Source organism: Ischnura elegans, chromosome 5, assembly GCF_921293095.1.
Source record: "Ischnura elegans chromosome 5, ioIscEleg1.1, whole genome shotgun sequence".
Classification (NCBI taxonomy): Eukaryota; Metazoa; Arthropoda; class Insecta; order Odonata; family Coenagrionidae; genus Ischnura; species Ischnura elegans.
The window spans coordinates 63,687,681-63,715,160 of record NC_060250.1 but is presented as its reverse complement, the minus strand read 5'-3'; the positions used below and the strand labels follow the sequence as shown (position 1 = coordinate 63,715,160).

The 27,480-nt window shown below is 38.5% G+C and overlaps 1 protein-coding gene across 2 annotated transcripts in view; it reads right to left on the bottom strand.

Annotated features, from left to right (window-relative positions):
• Positions 1-27,210, bottom strand: part of LOC124158979 (diuretic hormone receptor-like) — a 532,792-nt gene extending 505,582 nt beyond the window's left edge. For both annotated transcript variants that reach the window (XM_046534429.1, XM_046534430.1), the window contains exon 1: positions 25,043-27,210. The gene's annotated coding sequence lies outside the window, so the exon portion shown is untranslated. The remainder of the gene's footprint in view (positions 1-25,042) is intronic.
• Between the last annotated feature and the right edge of the window lie 270 nt (positions 27,211-27,480).

Genomic DNA, 27,480 nt, shown 5'->3' with positions numbered 1-27,480 from the left:
CCTTTTATAACGTTCAAGTGATATTTTTTTGCCATAATTTCAATTGAACTGGTCAAAAATTTGAAATGATACATTCCATAAAAAATCCTGTTGTCAGACAAACGTTTCAGCCACCTACAAATAAATTAGACATAACCGTTCGTTTGAATCCACAGAAATGTTATCAAATATGGCCTCCATGAGCCAAAGTAGTAATTAATCGGAGTATTAATTGAAAATAGTAATGTGCAGTACCAGTAGGGTAATTATGGGGAAATGAGGGGGATGGATCACCTCTAAAGCCTCAGAGAAATAAAAAATATTTAATACTATCCTTTGGTTTTGATATTTAATAACGGTACCTACTTAAAATTAAAGTTAACCTTAAACTTAAGTTAAAATGTTTTTAATTTTATTTCCATGCATGCCATTTTCCTAAACTTTTCCGGACCCCCATTTCCTGGGGGTGGCTTGCCCCCCCACCCCCATACCCCCAGAAGCATATTCCAAGCTACGCCAATGTACGGAAGTACCATAAAACAGTAATACCATTTTCCCCTATAATAATATAACTGTGCTCGTCTTTTGCGTAAACATATTCTTACGCTAGATTTATATTAATCGCCGAAAGCGTCTTCTGCTTTAAGTTTGATAGTATTTCGATTTTTTTATGTAGATAGCTTGCTTCCATATTTTTTATAGGGTCACCCTGCGTAATCAATCAAGGTTTTTCTCCATTTTTTACGAGATATCCATCAAAGTTTTTCCGCCCCATATCCCAACTCTAATTTTGCCCTCAGGGTCGCGTTTCGATCAAGGACGAGGTGGGTAATATCTTCCGGGTGTTCGCATCTTCAAAAACTCCCCTTTTTCCCAGCATACACCTTGCGCCATCGTATTATTTAAGGGACCTTTGAGATTCTGCTGCGACCTTCACCTTCTTGTGTGTAGTCTTGCGTCTCCTGTTACTACCTTCCCCTGCTTTTCTCCCCATCACACCTACTCCTCGCCCTCGAAGTGTCAAAGTTCTTCTCTCAAGCTCTCGTTCCACTCAATACTTTCCATGTGATAGATATTCTTTCGCACCACTCGGCTTAATACTCTTTCTGCTGTAATTCTAGGTAGAGAGATTTTCGTCCTTGGAATCGGCCTGTCCTCAAAGATTACCTGCCGTGAGAACTAATGGGGATAGTTTCCTCCTTTCATGGTAACTGTATTTCGTCATTTCAGATAAAAGAAAAATATAGCAATGAATTCAAATTGGTTATGAAAAGATTCGCTTCTGTGGGTTATCTTATGGGTATTCATTATTTTAGAAAATAAGTTGGAAAATTGCTGAGTACGACTGTGGAAAGTTTTTTCCATTCATAGTTACTATCCTTCGTCCATTCAAGATAAAATGAGAAAATACGTAAAAAAATCAACATATTTTACATAAAAAACAAGTTCCAGTTGCCATTGTATCACCTTGGCTTTCTTGCGGTTCGTATATTTACTGAGGAGCCCATTGACCATCAACGGGGGTGGTAAAATTAAGGAAGGATATATTAATATTTTGATATCAAGACAAAATTATAAGGCCTTTCCTATGCTGGAGTTAAGATAAAATAGTCATAATCACACGGCAAAAACGGTACTCAAAAGATAAAAGCAAAAATCGTCCCTAGGTATATTATGCTTCATATAGTATTATAATTATTTCCCTGATCTTCAGAATACCTGAAATATTAAGGGTTTTCCGGCTTCTATAGTTCAATATTTTGTAGACGGAGGACCTCTGCTAAAATGCTCATTGAATGCTTAACGCTAATCAGTGGTAAAACTATAAGCGGTCATCGCATGAAAAGATTTGTGAATATTTTCATCAGTTGCAGTCGTCATTTATTTCCTCGATGTATTTTTTCCCAGCGTGGTATAGAAAATTCATAAGAGCAAAAATTGCTTCTCTTATGCCCTTGTTTTTCCTGCATCCGAATTGGTCCTCATTAAGGAATTCTTCACTTATTCGTTCTTTTCTCCTGTAGATGAATCTCGTCAGTATTTTCAATGTATGGATTCTAAGGGTTCATGCCACTAAAATCTTCACTCTTCTATGTGATCTTTTTGAAAATAGGAATGCTGATGCTCTTCTCGATGTCACTACATCTTCGGATGAGTACATATCGCAGTTTGTTTTGTAGAGTTGATTTTCAGTCTTATCTCTTGCATTTTTGATATATGTGAGGAAAAAGTCATCTATTGCACTCTGTAGTCCTTTCTTTTAAATAATTTCTCACTAGTCAATACCTTCTATGTATCCATTATAATTTGATAACTTTTGTGCAAATAATAGCTCTAATACCCTCCCGCGCCGTCAACAACAATAGGGTAGTTTCCTTCATCAAAGAAAACGAAAGGCATTGATTGAGATTCCTTACCCATCATTAGTGTATTCATAATATACTAATTATTTGGTTTTAGGAATACCGGTTTAGACGAATGGCAATGGTCACTTTTAATCCTCATTTGAAAAAGGCCAGATTGGCGCCCATGCGATGCCACTCCACGTGACGTCACAGGGACCTAGTTTCCATACGAGCAGATAAGAGTTTTACATCGTCTGAGGTTATCAATGCCTGCATGAGGCACAGAGCTCAAGGAAACATCTCTTAATAATCACCTATTAAAACTGGCTAAGGTCGGAAAGTTTTCTTCGTTTGAGGAGGTATTAATAATACTTATTTAAGCCAATCGCTACCAGCTAGCATGGTACTCTGCTACCTGCTAGCATCCTGTGTCCTATCAGCGCTCATAGCCTCGCCCCAAGGTCACCTCACTTGCGGCAGCGGGAACCAGAACGACGTCACACTGAGTTTTCCCGGTATTCATACTTACGCGTCGCGTTTTCGCGCGCTTGAAAATTTTCACTTTTCATTTTATCGCGAAAAATAGATATCGCCGTATAAAAATCTAAAAGCGTGAAATACGTACTTCAGGAGTAATAATCTTTCGATTTAGGCAATAAAAAAATAAAAGGAAACCACCCTATTGATCCATTCCCCTCTGCTGCTCATTACTGCCCGCTTCATTGTCCTTCTCCCATCAATCGTCACAATACATTAACATCCAACTCAAAACAACTCAAAATTAAGTGTTACGATATAGTATTTATTATCTTGCATGTAGCACATAAAATTTTCGCAACAGTATGCTTCCTCTTTCTCACGGTGTTAATTCGAATAAAGCTTTTTCTTTAACTTTTCGAAGGAATTACATGCTCTTAATAATTCCCTTCAATGGATAAGAAATTTAGCTTAGATATCAAAGTAATTTACTTGTCATGTTTTCACAATATTTATCTTCGATAATGACGCATATTTACGCGGCAAATCCCGAATATGCAATATTTTTACCTGTATTAATATATTAGCTCAAGCTATCAAAATATCAGTTAATCTAACTAAAAATCAGAGATTCATTGTTTTTATCGGTAGTGAACAACAAATGGACCTAAAGTCACCTTTCAGAGTTCCAACGCCATGGTTACTAGTGGAGTAAGGCATTTTTGACGTCAAAGAAATGAGTAAATTTTTCATTAAAATCTTTATTAAGGAAAGTAACATCGTAGAAGATAATAAAATGGGAAAATGTTATTTCATCCCCATAGCTGTTAAAATTTCGAAATCTCAATTATATGTATGTCAAATTAACAAATACAGATGCATTTGTACCTAATTAAATGCTTTTATTATAGGATAGCTTTTTGGGCCTTTTATTGCCCCTAGGTATTTGTAGAATGAACTTTTGCCATTTTCTCTGTGATAAGGCTATCAAGACGATTTGTTTGTTTGATTTTTCAGATAAACTACAAGCAGCATTAGGTAAGTGATATAGTTTTTTTTGTGCAGAGAGTCACCTTACCCTAATGTCACGTAATCAAACGCGAGCATGGATAAATTTAGGTTTTTGCATTAAATTCCATTCCTTCATAGGTGCAAATAACAACGAGGCGTGCTAGCACATGCTGACCGAGGCTGAATGATGGCGAGGTTGACTGTGTGCCATAGCGTCATCGAGAACTTTGAAGTTTAAAACGCCTTTCCATTGTAGTTCTAGAAAAACAGGATTAAATTGCGATTAATTTTATTGTATTGACTCTCCTGCTTATATTTTTTTTCTTTGTATGCAGAATTAAAGTTTGTAACTATGGGAATGATTTGAAATAAAATGTAACATTGAAAATTTTTATGAGAAACAGGAATTTGCGAGCCATATTAATTAAGTTTGGCCGTTTGATAGATGGTTTGATTTGATTTAGATATTGGCGCATCAAAACCAAGTTTTACTCCTGAAACGTCATCTACTGATTCATTCAGAAGCTATAGCAGCATTGTTTTTGCTTCAGAAGTCGTTTGCTTGCCCGTGCATGGAAAATAACTATGTTCGTGAAAGTCGTTGATCCCTCCAGCTTTGAAGTGCGTTCTGTCTTACATTTCATGTATGCAAAAGGATTGTCGGCTTCTGAAATTCATCGGGAGTCATGCGTAGTTTATAGACCTATAGTTATGAGTGGAGGAAAGGTTAGGCATGAATTGGACAACGTATACGTTACGAAACCGAAGAGGAACTCAATGGAGTTGTAAATTGGTTCAGCTCTAAGACGGCGAGCTTCTATGCAGAGGGGTTAAAGAAGCGAGTGCAACGGTAAAAAAAATAATTGGACGTGAACGGAAATTATGTAAAGAAGTGAAGTAGGTTTGTAGCTGTTGTTTCCTGTGACCAAACGGCCCTTACGTTGTAAATATTCCTCATATTTATCATCAAAACTTCTTTTTTTTAAATCCTGCTCTTCATTTTGTGTGTAACCTCATTAATTTTTAGTCCTTTTATATAAGTTAGAGTTCGGATTTTGCTTTGCCCATATTAACAACTACAATGATTTTTCTCCCGCACTGGAAATTACGTACTCCTCCCTCAAGATCATCAACGAAGAGCGGAATTCTAACTTCACGCATGCGGCGCTCATCTGGTGCGACATCCATGCGGAAAGGTTAAACGTAAGATATGATGTGAGGGCCGCCCTCATGGCTGGCGTTTAATTACATCCCACGAGATCCTTTTTCGTCAACTTGCTTGCTTTTCATTCTCTAGAAATGTTCATTCTCTCCCCTATGACTTTCGCCATATAAGCTCGCTTTTTTCCTCCACGGTGGACGATGTTTTCTCATTCAAAATTGGAGCGATGGAATTAATTGTTTCGCGGCGAGGTGGAAATAGCTCGTGGGACCACAATGGACTTAGTGTAATTTGAGACCTTTCATTCGCGTGTAATTCCTTGCCAACCTTTCTCTCTTTCTCTTGTTGCACGGTTAGACTGGGATATGCAGCGTAAACCATGCGGAATGAGCTTTTTTCCCAACTGGGAGTGATTAACTGTGTAAACACCCGAAGTTTGCCCCGTTTTATTGAGTTGCTGCGAAAAAATTAGGATTATTTTTTATCCTCGCCTCGTCCCTTGGTATAATCCTTTTGTTATTTTGAAAAAAAAAAGCTCTCCGTGCGTTTAATTTCTGTTTGTATTCTTTTTCCGGACGCAATGTGCCCTGATAGTTGCATTGTTTGAGAAGATATTCCAATTCAAATTCCCATTCGTGCTGGAAGGTATTTGGAATTCAATTCTTCCTTTTATTTCCATGACATCGATGGACTCAGCCGTTGAGTGATAGCATCGCAACCAGCCCAGAAGGTATTACGCTTTGTAAGGCGAATCTAATATTTGATGTTTACGCTCTGTTGCACAGCAAATCAAAAATATGCTACACGGTTTTACTAAATAAGCAAGTGGGAGTCACGCATTGCTATTTGCTTAATATTTTACTGTTTTGCTGTTTGTGCTCGGATTTATCTCTCGATAAGCTTCGATGGCTTTGTCGTATTTCAGTGGAATGCTCATTTAATTCAAGTAGTACGGCTTATGATGGAACATTTTGCTTCAAAAGAATATTTGAGATAGTAACACGACATTAAAAGTCGTAGTTAGTTGTATTTCAATAATTCAAATTCCCTTAGCGTCATTCCTAGTGTTTTGGTCAATCACTCTGTCTCCGACTGAAAATTCACAATTAATCACATATTAAGGTGGAAATTACGTAAACAGCACTTAACTACCTTAAGTTTCCCTAATGCAGAAGAGCAGGGGCGGATCTAGGATTTTTTCTGGGATGGGCACAAGAGTCTGACAGGTCTCCTCATGTATGAGATTAAAAACTAAATACTACAATTACTGGAAACATTATTCTCTTCGTTTTGATATGAAAGTTATTAATAATAAATTAAATGATTGAGGCTCCGTTAAAAATTAAATAAAACCAACGTAATGATAACCGTATTAAAAATTTTGTCTATTTTTTAAGCGTCTGGGGGTAATCGGGGCACCTGCCCGAGTGTCCTTCTCATAAATCCACCTATGCTGAAGAGCGTAAAATCCAGTACTATTTCCAAAGGTTGACATTAAACGATTTTAATTTCTCCTAGTGAATAATATTGATGAATTCCTCTCGGGTTCTCAGCCAGGTTAATTCTTTCATATAAGCTGACGTTTCGAGAGACGACTTGTCTCCCATCTTCAAGGCCGTGTTACTCTTTGAAAGTACAATTTCGCACTAAAATTAAAGTTAAATTAAATTTCACAATTTGACATTAAAGTTTGTTGATATTTTACTATGTAACCGGTGATATCTTCATTCAACCTCTTGTTGTAAGGATATGTTTTTGCAGAGCATTCATAAAAAGCGTAATTATGAACTTTTACTTTACCCGTTAAGGTGAAAAGAATTCCTCCCCGGGTGGGGGGGATTTACTTACTTAAAAATCACTCTCCTCTATATTTCACTGTCTAACCAATAATGCATTTATTAAATATGTCGTCGAAAGGAATGGTTTTTGAAGATCATTCGTGAAAAGCGCAATTGTGAACTTTTACTTTACCCGTTTGTATGAAAAGGATTCCCCCCTGGGTAGAGATATTTTCGTAAATAAGTATCACGATATTTTTCTCTTTCCGCGTCACAGTATGGCATTATATTCACCTCTCTCTACTCATTGCTTGCCTTCCCATAATGCTCTCGTTGGTTTTGGTTATCTCTGTCTCCTACGTGCATGTTTCTCTCCTGGGCCGAGGTAGCAAATCTCTTTACCATCACGCACCCTCAAAGGGAATACTTTGTCCTCCACGGGAGTCCCAATGGGACTGTCACTGTACCCGATTACGAATGCTCAAGGCCATCCACACACTATTCTTTCCCTTTGCGTACTTTCCTCAAAGTCAACCCCTGTTAATTAACATACGCTTTTATCATTTCTGATTGCGGAGTTAAGCCCAAAGAATATTTCCAAATCGTGAGGTATATAATCACTGCTTGTAGAGTTCTTTCCCTAGATCGTACTTACACCTTGAAGAGAGGTTTCCCATTCTAAACTCATGATAAGTAAGGGTAAGTTGCGCATATCCAGGGAATGGGCGTTTGTGAATGTCTTTCTTCGTCAAATATTGATTTCCCATTGTACAAGGCATGAATGTGCTGTTTACGGGGAGATGAAAATGAAGAAAAACCTTGTAGATCACTACTTCTAACGCAGCGCCGCGAAGTATGATTTTTATTTTTATTACATGATAAATTTCTCCGTCGGAACTCACTGCGCGATTCATCCATCTGTTTCCATTTTTTAAGCAGATTAAAATTGCATTCACTGAGCCACTCCCTTGCAGTTACCCGCAAAAGGGGTGTATCGTCAAAGTTATCAGCTTGTCAAGTCAAGTCAAAGTCATGGGATTGAACCTTGAAAATGGGGTTATACGCGGAAACCTGGGTCGGTAGAAATAAAGAGATGTGTAAATAGACAAGAGCTTTCGTAATGTTCAATTATAATCATCAGATTGCATTCACAGAGTCGCTCTAGGCTTTGTTGATTGCTATTAATTAATGCTGCTGTTAGTTTTTGCATCTTCGATGCCACTTCAATTCTTTCTTTGCATCAAATGACACTAGCGATTTAGTCATTTATTCGTATTGATCCAAAAGCTGGGTGACTCAGCTGAAAAATAGGCCTAATCTCCTCTGATGTTTTTTATTTGTAGACGAATTGGTTTTTTGTTGGCGTGTTTGGGCGTCATATACAGTATATGCCCTCATCATCCCGATTGTTCCCACCCCAGCTGTAACAGGTGTATATTGGGTACTTCGCTGGTTATTTTCCTCAAAACTGTACACATTACTTAACCGTATTGCCATTTAGGATTTTAGTTTCGTAGAATTATGTGTCAGAAATAGGACGTAGTTTTGCTATTAGCGAAGAAATAATAATTCAGTTTATTGTTTGCAGCACCGGCAAGTACCTTCTCACTATTGATTTACATTTTTGAACAATTTAAGTCTTATTAATTGATAGTTTTGACAGCCATAATCATCCCTTATCTTATGCAAATATATGCGATTTTATTAGTTGTTTAAGATAATACTTATTGATTGAGGCATCATTTCCTGTAAATGTATTCATGATTACGAAGAGTCACCAAATCTCCTACTTTTTTCGTTAATTGCTCTTTTGTAACTTTCAGTCAAAAGTTTTGGAATTTTCCCGGTTCGCTGGATGTTTTTCTTCGTCACTTCGCTTGACCGTTGCTTTTTTCACCTTTAAAGATCTTCTTTAAAAATGAGAACGCGCAAATAATTACTCTAGACATGCATCGTGGGGACTCTCCAAATCAAAGTAATGGCTCTGAGATACATTTTATGAATCATCTTTTAGCCACCCCGTTTAATTTTTTAATTAGGGCGCACCCAAAGGCCGGGGAATTCTCAAAACACCGAGTGATAACTCACGTATTACTTGTTTTTAAGAAAAATATTTTTCCAGTCACTCTTCTTTAAGTTTAGAAATACCATTTTTTGAGAAACAGCTAGCCAAAAAGCCTGCTTTTTTGTTTCTGTTGGCAGAAAAGAAATCTAAGTGCAACTTCTCGGCGAGAAGGAAGAAATTAATACCAACCAGAAAACTGGTTTATTGAGCCTATCATTAGGCGCTAATATGTGTCATTTTTTTGGTGTCAGTCCCAAACTAATGTGGATATTTGCATGAAATTAGAGTCGTCTCATAAAATTCTTACTCAATGGATGTTTATTTTTCGTGGAAAGGAGTGACATGTAAACATTTGCTTGGATTTAGAGGACCACACGCGTCGGGTAACTGTCGGAAATTATCACTTTCCTAGGTTTGCGAGACAGCTGTAATATCGGACCCAGCTGTTTCCAAAGCAGGAAATTGTGAAAAACGAATAAAAAAACACTTGCTCCCCAGAATGCTTTTAAATGTTTTTATACGTATTTAAGGCTTAGCATAGAATTTACTCGCGGGCTCTTAATATTATAAGCTCTTCATGGATAAAGGAGAAAAACTTATTATTATGGACTCATTTTTCTGAATATTTAGTAGTATATTCTTTGTTTTTAGAGTTCCTAGCAGCTGAGACAACTCATATATGAGATATATAACGTTGGAAATGTTTGAAACTGCTGCAGAATAAAGTGATAATAACAAATTGAATGCTAACATCCTGTGGACGCAATCATCCTTCAATTTTTTAAGTTTACAGTGGTTTTGTTCTATAAGTAGTTGAAGTTGATGTCATTGAATGATACCATTTATGATGTGTTGCTATGATTTTTTCCTGGCTTTTCACGATCTTTTAATGCTTTTTTAAGTTTGAATTCAACAAGAAAACATATCTTATCGGTTTGGCCAAACGGTCTCCGTCCACATAAAGAGGTACGCAATGTTTCGAAATTTTAAAGGTGACTCGACTAGATATGATAACGAAATCCCTTGCAATAGGTACTCTTCGTATTATTTGCATTTAATATTTTTTTAAAAATTTTTAGAATTCTTTTCTTATCCACATTATTGTTCAGGGTCCTTTAACGTCAGAGGAATTGCAATAAATATATTAACTGCATTGATACGTGCACCTGTTTTTGTTTGCTCTTGGTCGTACTGAGGAAAGCCCTGAGTAATCTTTTACAGAAGCCGTCCCCAAATGTTCAGACCGTGTCACGATAATCAAAGAGGAAGAGTGGTCGGACCAGATTCGGTCCGTTTTAATACCGGCACTGGCCTCAGGTGTGCCCGTCGGTCACATAAATTTCTTCGGGAATGGGCCGAAATTCGGGTCGGAGCTCCGGGCGCGGTCAGTGCTGCCTTTTTATGTCCCAGTCCTTTGTAGGCATGCATGGGGCCATGTAGTGGCTAAAGGCTCTGAATCAGTAGGGCAGCGGCGTTGGTGCGACACTGTCTGAGAATGGAAGCTAAGCTTGGAGGAACGCAACGCCCATTAATCACGTGAAGTGTTAAGGACTTTTTGCTACTTTCTCTCTTATATTTCTCGTCGTTATTTTGTAGATAAGGCTTTAATTAATTCTCCCTTCTCTTGGGGATAAGGTCTTACATCAATCATTTATCGACAGCCAAGTACCTTGATAGGCAGTGTTATATACTTCATATCGCACAGATTTTGAAAGCTACTTGAGGTGAAATTTGATTGTGATAAAAACTTTAACGATAACTGGCGACAAATGTTTTTCAGCATATCATGAATGATTAATCGTACTCAGGGGATGGCGGCGGCCCCCTGGATATAGAATTTGGCTTCTTAATTGACGGTGGTGGGATCGTAGGGCCCAGGGCTTAAAATGCGTGGGCAGTTGAGGTGGCCTAGGTAATTGAATCGGTATTACATGCCCATTGCTTGGTCTGGAATGATCTATACCCCTATCTATCAAATCAAAGCGTCTCGTTGAATCACTAAGAGGGTGAGTGAGGCTGTTCAGAAAACGTTGGTTTCGACTCCTTATGGTTTGCAGAATTACTTCTTTATCTTTACCCTTCCGCAAATATGTTTCCATTCCATTTTTCATAATGCATCATAATTTCTGTATTTCATTATTCTGTTTGTATTGATCCACCATTTATTGTAAGTAAAATTGGCTCGGAGATACTATCAACGCTAAAGTTTTCGCTATAATCTGATGTAAAGTAACAATTGTTTGAAAAATTGGGATTATAATTCCTTTGAGACAATTAAATTTACTATTTAAGGTAAATTATAAAATTGTAGCCTTAATTAAAAAAAACTTTGCCCATTCCGATACGAGGAATAATTTTATGAGTAATCCTATCATATTTTTTTCGAACGTTTTTTCTTTTATGGGATCGAAAAATAATAAATCGAGAAAAATTCCCCCCTAATTTATTGGAAAATATTCGAGTCCTGAACTATGTAAGGAATAATTAAATAAATCATTTTCAGCTAACAATTACATATAACTTTTCCATTTTGTTTCCTGAATCATTGAAAAGTCAGAGGAAGTCCTCAATTGGGGGGCATAGAGCTGGCGATGAACGATGTAAAAGAGAAGAATTATTTTGGTGTAATGTACCTAGAATGTATGTACAATTATGCTGATTGGAGAATTTAGTGTTGACCTGCGTTAAACTGATTCCCAAAGTGATGAGTGATCATGATGATGATGATGGGAAACCAAAAAATTATTCATCGTCATTTTTGAAGACCTTAACTCTTTAGTATTGGGTATTTATTAGGTTAGTGAGAAAGGGATCCAGCTGGCACCTTAACCGCTTAATTCCCAATACATTTTCCGTCGTCACCTGCTCCCATCACTTCGCGTTCGCACACCAGTGTTGGGAGCGAAAAGGCATTTTTGTCGCGTGTCTGAGTGGTGGAAACTCCTTCCTCCAACCACTCGGCGCCGAGTAATTAATTTGCGTCCTCAGATTCCGATTTCCCTTTTCCGACAAATTAAACTCGAAGCACTACGGCTACCGCCGCCGAAGTTTCCGAAGACGAGATGACGTGATTAATGTCTCCGTGGGGCGAGTGGAGTGAGGCTAGTGGTATTTAGAAGGAAGGGGTGGATGTCTCCTGGTCGTCCGGGAGATAACGAGGGTAACCGCGGAAAATTAAAAGGTTTTTGTGGGGTGCTTTTATGTCTTCCTGGAACGGAACGAATATCCCAGGGCGGCATTATTTTCTGGTAGTATTGTTTCCCTCTGTTTCCCTTACATTGATAAACTAAGCACTTTTCTTAAGGTCGCTTTTTGCAACTCTTGTGCCTACATTAAACATCGGAATTAATATCTAAAATGGTTTGAGGGTTTAAATTGTACAATATCGAATTTAAATATGATTATATGTGAGGGTTGCTTTATGCGACACTTGTGCCTACACTAAATATCAGAATGAGTATCTTTAGTGGTTTAAGTGTCAAAATTGTGCAACATCTAATTTAAACTAAGTATATCACTTAAGGTCGATTTTTGAGATTACCGTGCATGCAATAAACTTCAGAATGACTATGAACAATGGTTTTCGGGCGTTTTAGTTCCAAAACTTTGGTGAATAAAATCCAGCGGTTTTATTACCTCTTTGTCACTGCACATGATCAATAATATTTTCTTCAAATAAATGTACAAAATTGCTTCGAAATACTTCCTGAAAGTTATGAAACTGGGTGTGGGTTTTTTCGTTTTAGAGTATATCAAATATTGAACGGTTGGTTATGCTATAAAATATCACTACAATCGGGATGAGTTTTGGTTCAGTGGTGGTGTTAATGGAAATTTTCCTCTCTACTTCTTTCTGGAGACTTCTTTTATGCCCTTGTAGCAATGAAAAAGGAAGCAAATATATTAAGGGAAGCTGAGAAAATTTCAGCAGGAGAGTAAGCGTATATTATTCTCTCAGCTTACATCAATTGTAGCCCAGAAGGTCATCATCATGTGATTTTGCCCCTCCCCCACTTTCAACTGCAAAGATCTGACACAGCTATACTTCGATTTGTGCCGTATGGTAATTGTGATTTAAATGGCTAATTACGGAGTAAGGTTTTAATCGGTCGTGAGCTTGGTATTTACAGAAAGGGATTTCATTCCCTTCTTCTTATGTGGTTACACTGTACTACAGGCTGGGTGAGCAGAGTAGGGGAAACATGTGATGCTTCCCAGTCGTTTGACTTAAGTGAAGGCTACTCTTGCATCTCGATGAGTGACACTTCACTTTACCACTGCAGCGAGTGTACTAACGAGTTCTGCTGAAGCGAGTTCCTCATTTTAAGGTACGAATGAGCATGACATTGGTCTTTCATGACGGTGAATCGAAAAATAATTGCGAACATTACTTGGGCATGACCTGAAAAGTTACCTCAAAACTTTTTCGTTCATGAAAGCCAGGAAATTTCAATACAAGTATTAAATTTGAGGTGTAATGAAGCGTTAGTTTACGAATTGGCCATATTATTGAACTATGCAAAGAATTATTGAGTTACGTTTTCTACATAATTTATGTTCATGACACGCATGTTGTTTCTTGCTTTATTAAGTCTGAAAGTATGCAAAATGGTCATTTTACTTTCTAAGGTTAGTTTTCTCTCTGGGAAATAAGTTTGGAGTTATGAACACTTTCACTGCGTTTATAAATGTGATAACTGTTTAAATAAAAGGAAAAATCAAAAATTTTTGGAGCATAATTGGAATTATCTCAACTTCATGGGCTTGGGGATGCAAAAGCAGTGACTAATATTAGAAAAAAGTTTATTTATTAAATAGAGTAATCAGTCCATGGTGGAAGAGCAAGATGAAAAATGGTGGAGCTCAGAAGATGTTGGGCTGAAAAATGAAGAAGGTAAAGTTCAGGGAAAGGTAAAAAAACCGAAAAGAAAGAAATTTGATAGTATGGATTTTGGAGGATCGATAGGTAGCTATTACGAACTTTGAGTTTCAGCTCTGTTTCCTCAGGAGAATCAAGGGTGTGAATCGTGTGAAAGTGGCAAGCTTGAAAGGAAGTGCTGATTTAATAGAATCTGTTGGCTATTCCAATGCGACTTGCGTACTTGGATAAACGAAAATCTGTATTTCTAAGAGAAGGTAAGAAGTGATAGGGTGTAATGTAAATTATTAATTCCTGTAAGTACTTATAGTAAAATATAAGATAATATTTTATTTAACTGCCACCAGATTAACTACCCTAGGTTGTAGTACTGCCATGCGTTGCAATAGCTGAACAAAATATATATGTGATGTGCCGGTATGTAATAGCAATACTATCGCAATCACGTGTACCGTAAAATCTGTTGCAAATTATTCAGTGAAAATACAGCATCTATCTCTCTGCCTTGATGCCGATGAACTTAATACTGTATGCATAATAGAAGCTTGACCTTGCTTGTAGCTGAAACACCAAAACAATCAATCCAACTTATTATCCATGATTTGTTATCTTTAGCCACGATGATAATTAACTGCATAGGTTATTTTCCACTGCCTTATCTTTCTTTCCGGGAATAGTTAATGGTGTTTATCATGACGTGTATCATGTTATGCCTCCAAAATAAAACGGCTTGTGGTAACAGATGTTAATTTTTGAAAGATGGACTTGGGGTATTAGCACGATCGTATTTTGATGTGTGAGACTATTTTAGTGATATCAATCGTAAAATTTTTACGGCCTCAGCAGCTTGGTCCCAGTTAAGTGGAGAAACAGTGGAAAACACAGTCTGCTCTGCTTTGACTCTCCAAGGTCAAACCAGAGTTAGTTAGAAGAAGCTCAAAATTTTCCTTTTTGGCTCCAATTATCGCGTTCGTTTTCTTTCTCGGTGACGTAAGCGTATGTCTAGTTGTGGAAGCTATTGTGTGATGTAAGCATCTTAACTCTCCCTTATTTGTATATGACCGAATTTCTCTGCCTTCCTTATAAAAAACTCGAGCGTATATGGAGCCTAGTCGTAATTCAACTTTTTTTATCACGCCTGCGTCACGGGGAGGTAGTCATAAAATTTACTTCTTCCACGGTCATGGGTATGGACTTGTTTTGACACGTTGTTGATTTTAACGGCGAACATTTCTATAAAAATCACGAGAAATATTATTGCATGCTGATGTTTAGATATAATTAGTATTAGATTGCAATGGTTAACATCTTGATTTTGATGTCCATCGTATGTTTTAAAGTAAGGCATCGCAATGCATAAGCAACAGCTGTGTTTTGAAAACTTGTTATAATTTTCTTGCTCAATCGATCCCTGGTAAAGGCTGTTATTTTGAATAATGCTTTGAATAGTATTTAGGATTTTGAAATTCATCATAAACTTATATTTCTATAGAAAAGGAGTTGCTATGGCGACAATATAAAATAAGATGACAGGGTTTCCTTATTAAATGTCATGCGTATAGGTAAACCTATATGCAGTTTGAGGATAACGTTTCTTTTCCTGATAATGTGGCTGAAAATAGTTTGACTCTCTGGGTGAGTTATTTTTCTTTTGAGAATAATTGAGTCTGAAACTAAATGGCTGATATGGCTAATATGGCAATAACGGAAACATAATATTTACTTTATAACAACACATTTACTTTTAACATTGTGATCATAGTATATTTCATTTAAAAAAGAATGCTATTCAGTTTATTTAACATATGCCGAGAGTTGAATTCGGTAATAGTAAGTGTTAATGTCGGATGAAGTAAATAATAAGTAATGTGTTTGTGGAAGGGTAATTAAAGAAGTAATGTGTTGGAAGTTAACGTTCCATCAATAAACTCGCCACACAATTTTTTACATTATGTATGATATTCTGCAAGCCTTGCAATAAATGGTTGGTAGATGTAGGTAAATATCTTGGCATAAGACAAGGTAAACGATCGATGTTTTTACTGGCGATTCTCAGTGTTGCCTCGTATGTCTTGTCTTGCAACCGTGCGATGCTCCTGGGAAGAAAAAGGTCCTGGGATTCTATCCGACGCGTCGCTCTGTATTTTCTACGTTCTTCTTCCGTTTTTGCACTGTTAATGAGAAGAACGCGTTCGTTGCAATCCCGGAATTGATGTGATTTTAATTTTTGCAGTTACCTTTACCCTGCAAGTAGGTGATACGCACATCGAGGAAGGCCTTGACTATAAAACAAAACATCGGAATATATCACGTTATTAACATGCATCGGAAGTGCATTATTGAATTTTGACGTTTACGATACACGGCTGTCCGATAATGGGGAACACCAATGAAATTTTTTCAACGTGCTAGTAAGTGTCCATGAGTAGACAATTTTCTCACGAGTCGAAATATATATGCCAAAACTCTCCTAGTACTCCACAAACGCCATTAAATGCTTATTCAAAGGCTCGAATATCACGTGACCTGAAACGCCTTCCGACGTTGTCGGACGGCACGGCACTTCGCTAAGAGAGTAGAGCGGTAGAGCCTTGAATTCAAGATATGGAAGCATAAATAGCTATTATTTTCGCCAAATTTGCGTTTGAGCCCCTGCATAGACCGATTTTCTATCCATTTTCTCAGTCTTTCGTCTGTGGATACCGCACCATACCGTCACGCTCCGATGACGTCGTATTTTCAAGCAGCCGATGAAGACTAATTTTTAAAGACTCATTCCTCAGCTAAAAACATTATTCATCCGTCATATTTTCTGCGAGTACATTTGAGGTAGGGACCTTCTTGTTATGGTACTTTCAAAAATTGTGCATGTTACCCATTATTGAACCATATCGCCCGATGGCACGCGTCATAATATCGTGCCCACTTATAATGTCGTGTTAACAGTCCATATCCTAATATGTCATCCGATATATCGTAATATTTTATGAGGAGGCGAATTTTTTATCAGATGGTATCTCACGATATTTTATCTTGATATCTCAACCGTCTCTGATTATAGGATAATTACCCTCCCGTTGTTAGTAATCGCAATCACTAGTTACCGATATAAAATATGCAAAATAGCCCAGGCCTTCATCAGTGGGATCTTACCCGAGTCTTTTCAATGCGTTCTGTCCGTGCATTGACTGAGAAAATTACTATGCTATGGTTTGTTGTTCCTTTGTAGCATACCTTGATTATTTCCGCCAATGCCACTTAATTTCACACTTTGCGTGATCGGTATAATTTTATGGATAGGTCATATATGGCCTTGCGTGTACTCACGTACACTTCCAACAATAATTGTCCTCGTTGCAATGGTGCTATTTCTCCGAGCCGGTATAATGTGTACCGGTCGTTATGAATCCCTTTACCCTCACATGAGGGACACGGAACTTCTAAGTTTGAGGTCTTGGCTCGCCATGATCAAATAACGCCCGTAGAGCTGTGTCTTTCCTGAATATTAAGCGATTTTAAGTATTTCGCCTTATTAAGAGATGGGATATAGGTTGTGAAATTATGTATGAAGTCCTTTACCAAGTGTTTTACTATAACCGCAACGAAGATTTGTATTCCCGCGTGTAGCACTGTCGCACCATCTTTTTTATAAACAGTATCTAGTTTCAAACTATAGACTACTTTTTGCAGGGTATCTTTATATCAAGGAGAGCTGATATAGTATCTTTGGCGCGTTGATAAAATGTTGAATCGGTGAGTTGCTCCTGTTATAAAGGTATTTTTGTCATATAGATACTTCAATGTGTGCAAATCAAGATAATTTCTTATGTTAGGATTCCACGAATTGAGTATTACCGCAGTCGTATTAAAAAGAAATTCTGGCCGAAGTAAAGCTTTGTCATTTGCAGTAGCACGTGAAATGAAACGCAAATATATTGCAGAAAGAATAAAAGCTTCATGCACGACCAGTTATGTCGATTAGGGGTATTGTTCTGGTAAAAATACTGGATATATCATGCATATTGGTATTACCTTGGAACTAGGGGTTAGACTACTGATAAAGCAGGGAAGAGGTTGGATTGAAGGGCATTTGGAAGGAATATTTTTCTCAAGCACAGCATATTTCAACCACCATAACAAATTTTTGCTTCAACCTTCATGCCATGTATTCAGTCCGAGAAGCATGATTAGCACACTTTGCTATCATCACCAGATGGCCTCTTTCTTTCTTTGGTAGGTTCCTAGCACCAAAGCTCCCTACAGCATCCCAGGATTATTTTTGTTTTCAATTGATCTCAATATGTTAATTTAAGATTGTTTGGAAGTAAGGAAATAAAACTTTGTAAGGTTCACTGTTATTTAATTATGGGCACGACCCGGGTTTCGTAACTTGGTTACATCGTCAGGTGACTGATCTTGCATGCATCATACATTTATACACAAAGTACAGAAGTGACAGTGAGGACATCCATCGGAAAGGAAAAGGACTGGTTGAAAGGGCGGGGGTGAGGGTTAAACACGGAATGGAATAGTGTAGTAGAATTAACCCTCACCCCCGCTCTTTCAACCAGTCTTTTTCCTTTCCGATAGATGTCCTCACTGTCACTTGTGTACTTTGTGTATAAATGTATGATGCATGCAAGATCAGTCACCTGACGATGTAACCAAGTTACGAAACCCGGGTCGTGCCCATAATTAAATAACAGTGAACCTTACAAAGTTTTATTTCCTTACTTCCAATATGGAGAGGTTTCACAAAGTAAAGCCTGAAGTTAATAGTTATATTTAAGCTTGTTTATTTAGATTATCCTTCATCCCTCCACTTCTATTCCTATTGCTCTATCCAGAATCCTATTCCCTCTAAATATGTGTGCGAATCAGTTTTCCTTTCTCTTTTGGAAGACTCCTTGCACCCTAGCTCATTAAGAGCCCTCTCAAGAGGGGACTTTCTGATATAGCTAACACGAGGAATGTGCAGAGGAGCCACCCGTCCGTCCTACAGAAGCCTGATGATATCAATTCATTGTAATCGGTTTTCAAAATTTTTCATCGCGCACTGATACGGTAACGATCGAAAGAGTATACATGTGTTCCCATACTCACAATTTATGGTGTTGGCATTCGCGAGAAATAGCGTTGTTAAATAATGAGTTCGCTCGATTATATAATTTAGAGTACAGATTTTGGTTGGCAGATCTAAATATTATTTAAAGCATATTTTCACTTGAAATTCGGATCACTGTACCATCAGCGTCGCGTGTGCTGACTTCTGTAAATCCATTTGAATGAGCAGAGGGTCGATAGCACACATGTTGGACAGGGATCTTCAACCTTTTTCGATACAAGGGCCAAAAATTGATTTCATATCGTCCGGGGGGCCATTATGCTCCACGTCACTTTACCACCACATTGGTAAAACAAAATAAAGAGCATAAAGTTTCCATGCGCAATAATCTTTTATGGTTAAAAAGTTTAATCAAACAATGTCATTTTTGATATTGTTTACTTTTTTACGAGTCTGTCGATATGAGTGGTTTGGGAGCCAAGGGGTACAAGTGATTTCTTTTTTCTATACAATGTTAGGTACAGAAATTAAGTGGAGAAAACAAACGAGATGAATTAGATATTTGATAAAGCGCATTTGATTTTCCACTGTTTGTCAGCACAGAATTGAGACTCACTCGTACCACTTGGCAATCAATTCTTTTGTGTTTCTTCTAACAATTAACTTTAATATAAGACACGGTCTCAGGCGTTACTTTGTGGAATTGCTTCATCATAGAATGAAATAAAATAAAATTACTTTGTTTTATTCCACACTTTATTTTAAATAGCACGACCCGGGTTTCAGCATCTAATGCTATATACAGGTGCTAATGCTATCACCTGATGATAGCATTAGATGTTGAAACCCGGGTCGTGCTGTTTAAAATAAAGTGAGGAATAAAACAAAGTAATTTTATTTTATTTTATTCTATAATTAACTTTACCTAACTCTGTTGAGAAAAACATCACCTGTACCCCTTGGCTTCCCATGCTTTCATATATTTTACATTGTGTTGCGCGATGCAGTAATTCCATTAACCTCTAGGGGCCACAAGAAATAAGCCGGCGGGCCGCGGGGTAAAGACCTTTGCACTGAGATAATACTCGTGGCTGCCGTATTTCTTCGTAGGGGTTTTACGCGTTTATTATCAAATGATAGCAGTGGTTCCCCCTGCTGTATTTCGGGGGACGCAAGTGACCACGCCCTTCCGGTTCTCCTCCTCGTACCGCAAGAGCAGCAAGAATTCCGCTCGCCCTCCCATTACAACGAGTTTCCCACCCCGTTTCGTTGAGATGCTCGCGTTTTGAGTTACCGCGCAAATACTCCGCCCGCGCATCTGTCTGGAGACGGCATTTTTCACCCGAGACGTCGGGAATCGTCCAAACAAACGCCGGCATGGAGTATTTCCATTGAAACACGATCCCGTGAAGCGTTCTTGCCGACAGTGTATTGTTTACCTCCGTATCTATCGGGCTCCGTAGAGAGCAATGCCGCATCGAAGCGATAGATACGTAAATCCGCGCGAGAAAGCGAAGGAAATGGATTGCCAAAGAGTGGTATGGTGGTAAAAAATAAGGAACGTTATCGGAGAGGGCAGACGAAGAAATTCTTGAGAGGCTCTTTCCCGTTTTGGGCTACTGTGGAGACAGGATTCCATCTGTTAAAACGTGACTAATTACGGACAAATTTCTGCGGCAATTCGTATGTCTTATAGGGTATATTAGTCCAGCTGAGGCAGAGAAAGTTATTTCTTTGAGTTATATACATAAGGGTAAAATTTGGGCGACAGAACTTTAATTTACGCTTCACATGGTCTTTTACCGCGACCTTCTAATGCATTCTATTTTCCTAGCCGTCTCGTAGTAAGTAACCGCTTCCGTAAGCGGTTACTTACTACGTTACGTGTGGATTATACTGACCCATTACTGTCTCTCTGAATGCATGCGTTTCATTTTCTACCGTTTTAATGTATGTAGATTCGCGTATATTATTGCTTCTGTGATTTAATTTTTAGTTATTTTGTACGCACAGATTACGTAGGTCCATCATTATCTCTCTTGGTGAATTATATATTATTTTTCTTTGACATCGTAAGGGATAGGTTTTTTACTTATTCCAAAGAAAATATTTCTTTTATCTAGTTCATATTTTCACAATGGAAAATGGAATTTAATAGAATTTACAATGAAAAAATCAAAAGGAATTTTTGTATTGGCCGATCTTCTCTCTAATTCGTGCAACCAGTGGTCACAGTGGGAACTAATGTACCATCTGTCAAGCGTTAAGTGAGATTTAACCGACGAGATTTAAATTAACTTAACACGATATGAGAGAAACCAAAACTCCGAGTGAATAATTCCTAAACTAGCAACGCTTGATTCTTTGAAAAAACAAGGCGGCCCATCATTTTCGCGTATTTAAATCAGTTGGGCCAACATTGAGGTTCGCCAAAGCCAAATAAAGCTTTGAAAATCGGTCACGGGAAGGGGTCTCCCGTTTATTTATTTGGCTTCCAATTTATTTTTTTTTTTAATTTTTGGCCCACCGCTAAATTCCTGACTGAGGGGATTACTTCCGTAGATGGGGCGTCAATTATTGCACCGCAGCGGCCGAGTTGTATAAATCGGGGTAGAGAAAACAGACTCCCGAGGAGGAGAGGGTAAGATCCAAAAAAGGAAGGTCGAAATTTATTTGACGCTTTTCCTTGTTTTTCCCGGCCGCGTCGCGCAGGTTCCTGTCTCCGGAATGGGATGCGACTTTAGCCGCCCACTCGGAAGGAAGGACATAAGGATGGTCCGTGGGCGCTCTGGGTACATTGAACGAGCCAAGTGATGAGGAAGGCCATAGTAACCGCCCACTCACCCTCCGCGAAGTCAGTGAGTAGTCAGGTATTTTACATCCAAATTATCAGTGCGCCTGTTTACTCAACTTATTTTTTGTGAGCAAAGTTTCGATGTTGATTTTTGCTCGTTGCCTCGAGAAAATGGCTTGATCTAAGTAAGTCAGTGTGTCACAAGAAAGCGCGTTGCTACCAACTTCGTGATATCAATCGTCATCAGATGGTAGCATACTATAAATATTACTCACCCGGTAAATTCGGCGAGTAATAAATAATTGTTTGCCCAACTTCTTTTTTTTTACAAGCGGAGGTTCTCATGCTGGTTTTGTTCGTTGCCACGAGAAATGGCTTGATCGAAGTAAGTCAGTGTGTCACAAGAAAGCGCGTTGCCACCAACTTCGAGGAATAAATTGTCATCACAAGGTATACTACCTTCAATATTACTTGCCAGGTGAACTAAGTAAAAACGAATTTTATGCGAATAAACTTAGGTCGTGTTAGCTCACACTAACCTTGTGTATGCGAGAATTCAGTGTCTGCGTTATCAGCTGCATCGAAGAGTAGTTTTATCAAAACAAGTCAGGGTGTCGCAACGAAGCTACTAAATTCGTCGAAGGAATTGCCATCAGCCTAGTTCGCATGTAAAGTAACTGGTAAAAATCGGGTATAAATTCGCGCATTCTAAACTTTTTGTTTCTAAGCTTTCTGCATTGATTTTGTTGGTTGGCTCAAAGAATAGCTTGATCAAGGTATGGCTTGAGTACTCCAAATCACCTGGCGATGTATGTGTTCACATGTCTTTTAGCATGCGAGTTTATCCTATTTTTCCCGTTGGCTAAAAAATTCGCATGGTCAGTGTAGGCAAATGAGCGTTTGAAAAGAATTATTTTCGGCCCTAAAGGAACTTTTATCGAGTTTAGAGCCGGACTACAGATTGCATACCTTCCAGTGACTATATGCACCACTTTTATTTCGAAACTTCAGGTATTCATTATCAATAAACCTGATTTGAAACCCATCGAAATCGGAAAAAATGTTCCTCCTATTCATTCCACAAGGAACTATTTAGCTTTATTCCATATTGGTTTTGCCTTCTTGGAAGTAATACCCGTTGATAACCCAAAAAGAAACATATGTTAAATTTATATACTTCTATTCCGATATCGGCAGTGATTTCAGCGCGTTATCTATCCTAAATATTTCTGTTCCATCTAGTGTACTGAATAATTTTTCTCGGGAATATTGCTCACTTGAGATTTAATTCCTTCATTTAATTGTTTTGAATTGGAAATAACTGTTTTACTTTTTATGGTGCAATATCCTTATGGCCTGAAACATTCTGTTTAATATTTTAACTATGGTAAAAATCATAGTTTGTGGAAAAGGAACTATCCACAAGCATATTAGCTCTGGCTGGTTAAAGCCAATAATTTTAAGAAAGATTAGGGATCGTGGAAAGATTTTCAGAGAAGTTGATTCATCTTGGACGTCATAATCAACAGACCCCACCCAAGCTGCGGCTTCTGCTCGAACTATCTTCAGTTTTATGTCCCATTGTCCACTCCGCCGCTAAGCCCTTGACCCTGAAAACTGAAGGTTGAACTTGGGGGTATAGCTCTGTTCTAGAACTCTCTGTTTTATGTGCTTCAAGGTCTTTCTTCTGTTAGAAGCGCGATAAGAAGGAAAATATGCCGCTCTGCCGATATGAAAGTGTTCAGCTACAGCAGGAAGGAATTTTTTGAATGAGCTGATACAAATGAGATATGAGAACTTGAAAATTTTTTTTCTCCCTCACAATACTTTTTTCCTGGACTGTGATAACATTATGCACTAATGTAAGAACGTAGTTTTCCGCGGCAATGGTTTGATCTCTGCATTTCTTCAGGGTTTCCTTCCGCGTCAGCTTGTTTGTAGACAACACCTTCGACCTGAAGACGCTTGCAGGATAGCCAGCGAAACTGTTGTCTACAAACAAGCTGACGCAGAAGGAAACCCTAAAGAAATGCAGAGATTATGCACTAATGACAGTGATGTTGAATTTAATTATTGGAGAGGTAGAGAGAGATTTGATGCGAAAGAATGACGTTCCGGTCAGATTAAATTCCTAATGATGGAAATGCAGTGTGTTTAACTCCGTCATCTATATCTCCTGAGGTAATTTTCAAGCCTAATTCAGGGAAATTATTTAAAGTTCGTATTAGTAGCAAAAAATCGCTGATAAAGGAACAGAACACAGAACTTCACTCGATATCCCAATTTTTCCCTACACATTCCCAAAGTGCTTTCTTTGACAATTGCAATGGAAAAATATAATTTTTGCCGGTAAAGGTTGGCGAAATAAAGAAATGTATCTAAAATTTCCATCCACCGATGATGTTACTGCCATCATGTAGCTCCATTATTTTTCTTGAGCGTTTTTTTAAGAAGAGAACATTTTAAGAATTTTTAAGCGGCCTTTAATTAATATTGTACTTAAGGAGAAATGATTGATTTACAATTAAAAAATTTCAAATGAAGTTCGGAGAAAAATATTGCCAAAATATTATATCATTGTCAAATATATGGAGGAAATTTTAGGTTTCTAGACTGCCTCAAGCGTGATTTAATAGCCGTTTGAAGCCATGGATTCCAAAATGGGACTGGTTCACAAAGTAGAAATTTGGGATGGTCAGTTTTTTGTCCATCCTTGGGGCTACCAGAGCTATTATTTCAATTTATCAATTATTAAATGGATATTGCACATATATAGTAATTTATTAATGGTAAAGTTCCGAAGTGGTGGCTTTATCATATTTAAAATGCACGGAAGAAAACCGGATTCCGTGCGCTTTGTGACGGCTTCCGTGATGTTCCCAAAACTTGATCGTGCTGAGTGCACTTGTGCTGCTTTGGAATCGACGGCTTCATTCATAGAATGCGGAATGGTGGAGTTGCGAACTATATATTCACGTTGTAGCGGCAAAGTACGGTAATTCCGTCTTATGCCTTCTAATAAGTTCAAAAATGTGCGTGTTTCCGATATCTACTTAGATTATCATAAATTTTCAACCAATTCAGTCGTGATATAGTGGAAATTCGACGTATTGAAATGAAAAATAGCTGCACTTTTACTTAATCATTAAACGCATACTTATCAAAGTGTGCTAATTAAATTTATGTACACATTAAATTACCTACTGTGGAAAAATTCACCTACCTTTCATTTCCATACCATAAATAAGATTACCTGGGCAAATAGTAGCCCTGATGATGACTAATAGGTATTTGAAACTTAATCATAATGAAAGAATCGTCATGCATTGAAATGGTATCACTTTTTGTAGTATCACTTTTCATGGTATAATTGATTGAGGCTCAAAATTTCCACCCATGCTTACGGTAGATGGAAGTGAATGATTTCCATCTTACGAATCTTTTTTTTTCACATTACGAAAGTAACATGTTCTTAGATATTCCTTACCTTTACTACAGTGATCCAAACGATAAAACGCATTCCCTGAGCCGACCGCTTCCGTTGATTGTACGGTTTATCTCCGTACCCGGATGAGACAAGGGATGTGTCGTCTTCCAGGGCAGGGGTCCAATTTTGTAGAAATAGGGTGGGAATCCTCAATATCCTTCTCCTCCCGATGGTCTTCTGGAAAAGTACGGCTAGTTTTATCTCTCCAAGATGGCGTCTGCGCGCGGAGAACGAGTAAAAGGGGAGGTATGTCAAATGTCACTCGCCTCGAGATGTTATGTGTGTGTGTTTTTGCCAGCGAGACGTCCACTTGGGAAAATAGGGTGGGTATCGGTAATGGGAGTCCTTCACTCGCTCACATTGCTGTTTCCAGCTTGGGCTCACTGTATCTTTTTTTATTACACTCACTCCGGTGTCTCCGTCGATTTCGCCTGTTCCGTGACGGCCCCCGTGATGTTCCTTCACGAAATCCTCATCTCAAGGATCCGAGCGCGCATTTAAGTCCTCACCGCCAGAACACGAGATAACTTCCTCCACTCCGGGTCCACAAACACAAACTTCCTCTGAGAAATCAACCTTTTCTGTTCTCCCTTTTGTAAGATCACTTCAACACTTCGCTGCAGAACTTGAAAGACTGTTCTCTTTTTCGAGTTTGCGATGTGATTAGGCTTTTTCGCCCCTTCTGTTTGCTTGATCCTCCTGTATCGAAGGTGTCTATATCGTCCTCTTTCCTTGGGGATTCATTAAATTGCACTCTTAATGTAAAGAGTCTACGTACCGTCTCCCGTTGCTGTTCGCCAAGAGCAATATTATCCGCGTTTCTTTAATAATGAGATTTCTATGACCGAGACGAGAAAATTATGCCATCTATATTCACATCTCTCAGGGAGGCGCTGTGCGTGCAACTTGTTAGCACCGGTTACCGGTGGTGATTTTTTTCGTGTTGCACGTGGGAAGCATCAATGAACAGTTGCTCTTTGAACTTGCTCCTTTCTCTTAGTAACAGAATTATTATAAGAAATTTGTTAGGATTAAAGGGCTTTATCTTTAAATGGGAAATATCTAAGGGAAATAAGGACTTGGTGAGATAAAACGGCGATGAAATTGAAAGCACTCGAAGAAAATAGATCGGTTCCGTAATCGCCCAACCTCGGATATCCTTTTCGGAAAGAAACCTTGAGGGACTCCTTTCCTAATGCACTGTTATCATTCACTCACTGCTCCTGGGGTATCTTGAAGAATCAAGTGCGCGGAAGCCGGCTCAAGATGTGCAGAATGGCCCTATGCCAACGTGAAGTGGGCTCGAGAGCGGATGTCGAAGCTGTTTTGTTGCTTTTCATCCTTTCGGGTTTAACGGCTCTATTTTTATTTTTTTAACGATGGTAGTTATATACTTCTTGAGAGTAGTCTATCATTTTTTCTAGGCTCTCATTTTTTTCGTGAGCTATAACTCCATGACGAAATAGTGTTTCATTTAAAGGTCGCAACACCAGTGGTTTTAAAATAATGCGGTATTTTTAACTGTAGTTTTTGCTACAAGGTCACTCATAAAAATGCAGGAATACACTTTTTATATGCTCTGCGGACGTTAATAAAAATATAGCACGTCAAATGCTCACATACAAATCTGAAATTTACACATAGTCACTCCTTATCAGCGAACACCAAACACTTAGCTTCTGGTTAGACGTGAGTTAGCGTGGATATTTTTGTATTTTTTCAAATAATTGAAACTAAACCAATGGAAAATAAGTTTACTGAATTTTTTTCAGCGTTTCATACATATTTCAATAAAGTTTTGATGAAAAAATATTTTCCACTTGTGGAAGGTTTCCTTAATGATTAACTGGTTACACAGCGAGATAAACAGTTAAAGAAGGTGCACAAAGCGTTTTGACGTGAATTGTTTTTTTTGTTAAGTTTCTAATAACGAGAAATGATGAAAAATAATGTTCACTTTCCACCGATCTTACCGTCTAGCCCACTTTGTTTGCCCGCTTACGAGAGGCGAAATAAGCCACCGGTGACGGCAATCGTAGTCGTAGACGAACTTAAATATCTTTACGAATCGGTATTTTTTTTCGCAAAGCAACACCTTTCTCCACTGGACGTGGTTGGGGAAGCCCGTCGAGAGTCGGTTCACACGGGACGCGATACGGCTCACCACCGCGCGGCGACCCGGAGGAGACTGATAACACCACGCTCTGCGACTACACGCCACAACGCGGCGCGCGACCTTCCCCCCACCCACTTACCTCCCCTCCGCCCCCTCTTCACCTTCCCCTCCGATTCAATGCTCTCCCCCCGCCGCCGCGGCATTTTCCTCTCCTACTCCCTCCGCCGCGAGGGCCAATAGGATCCTCCGAACTGTCTCTCCTTCTCTCTCGCTCCTCTACGACCTTACTCCTCCTACTAAATCTCTCCCATCTATTTCGTTC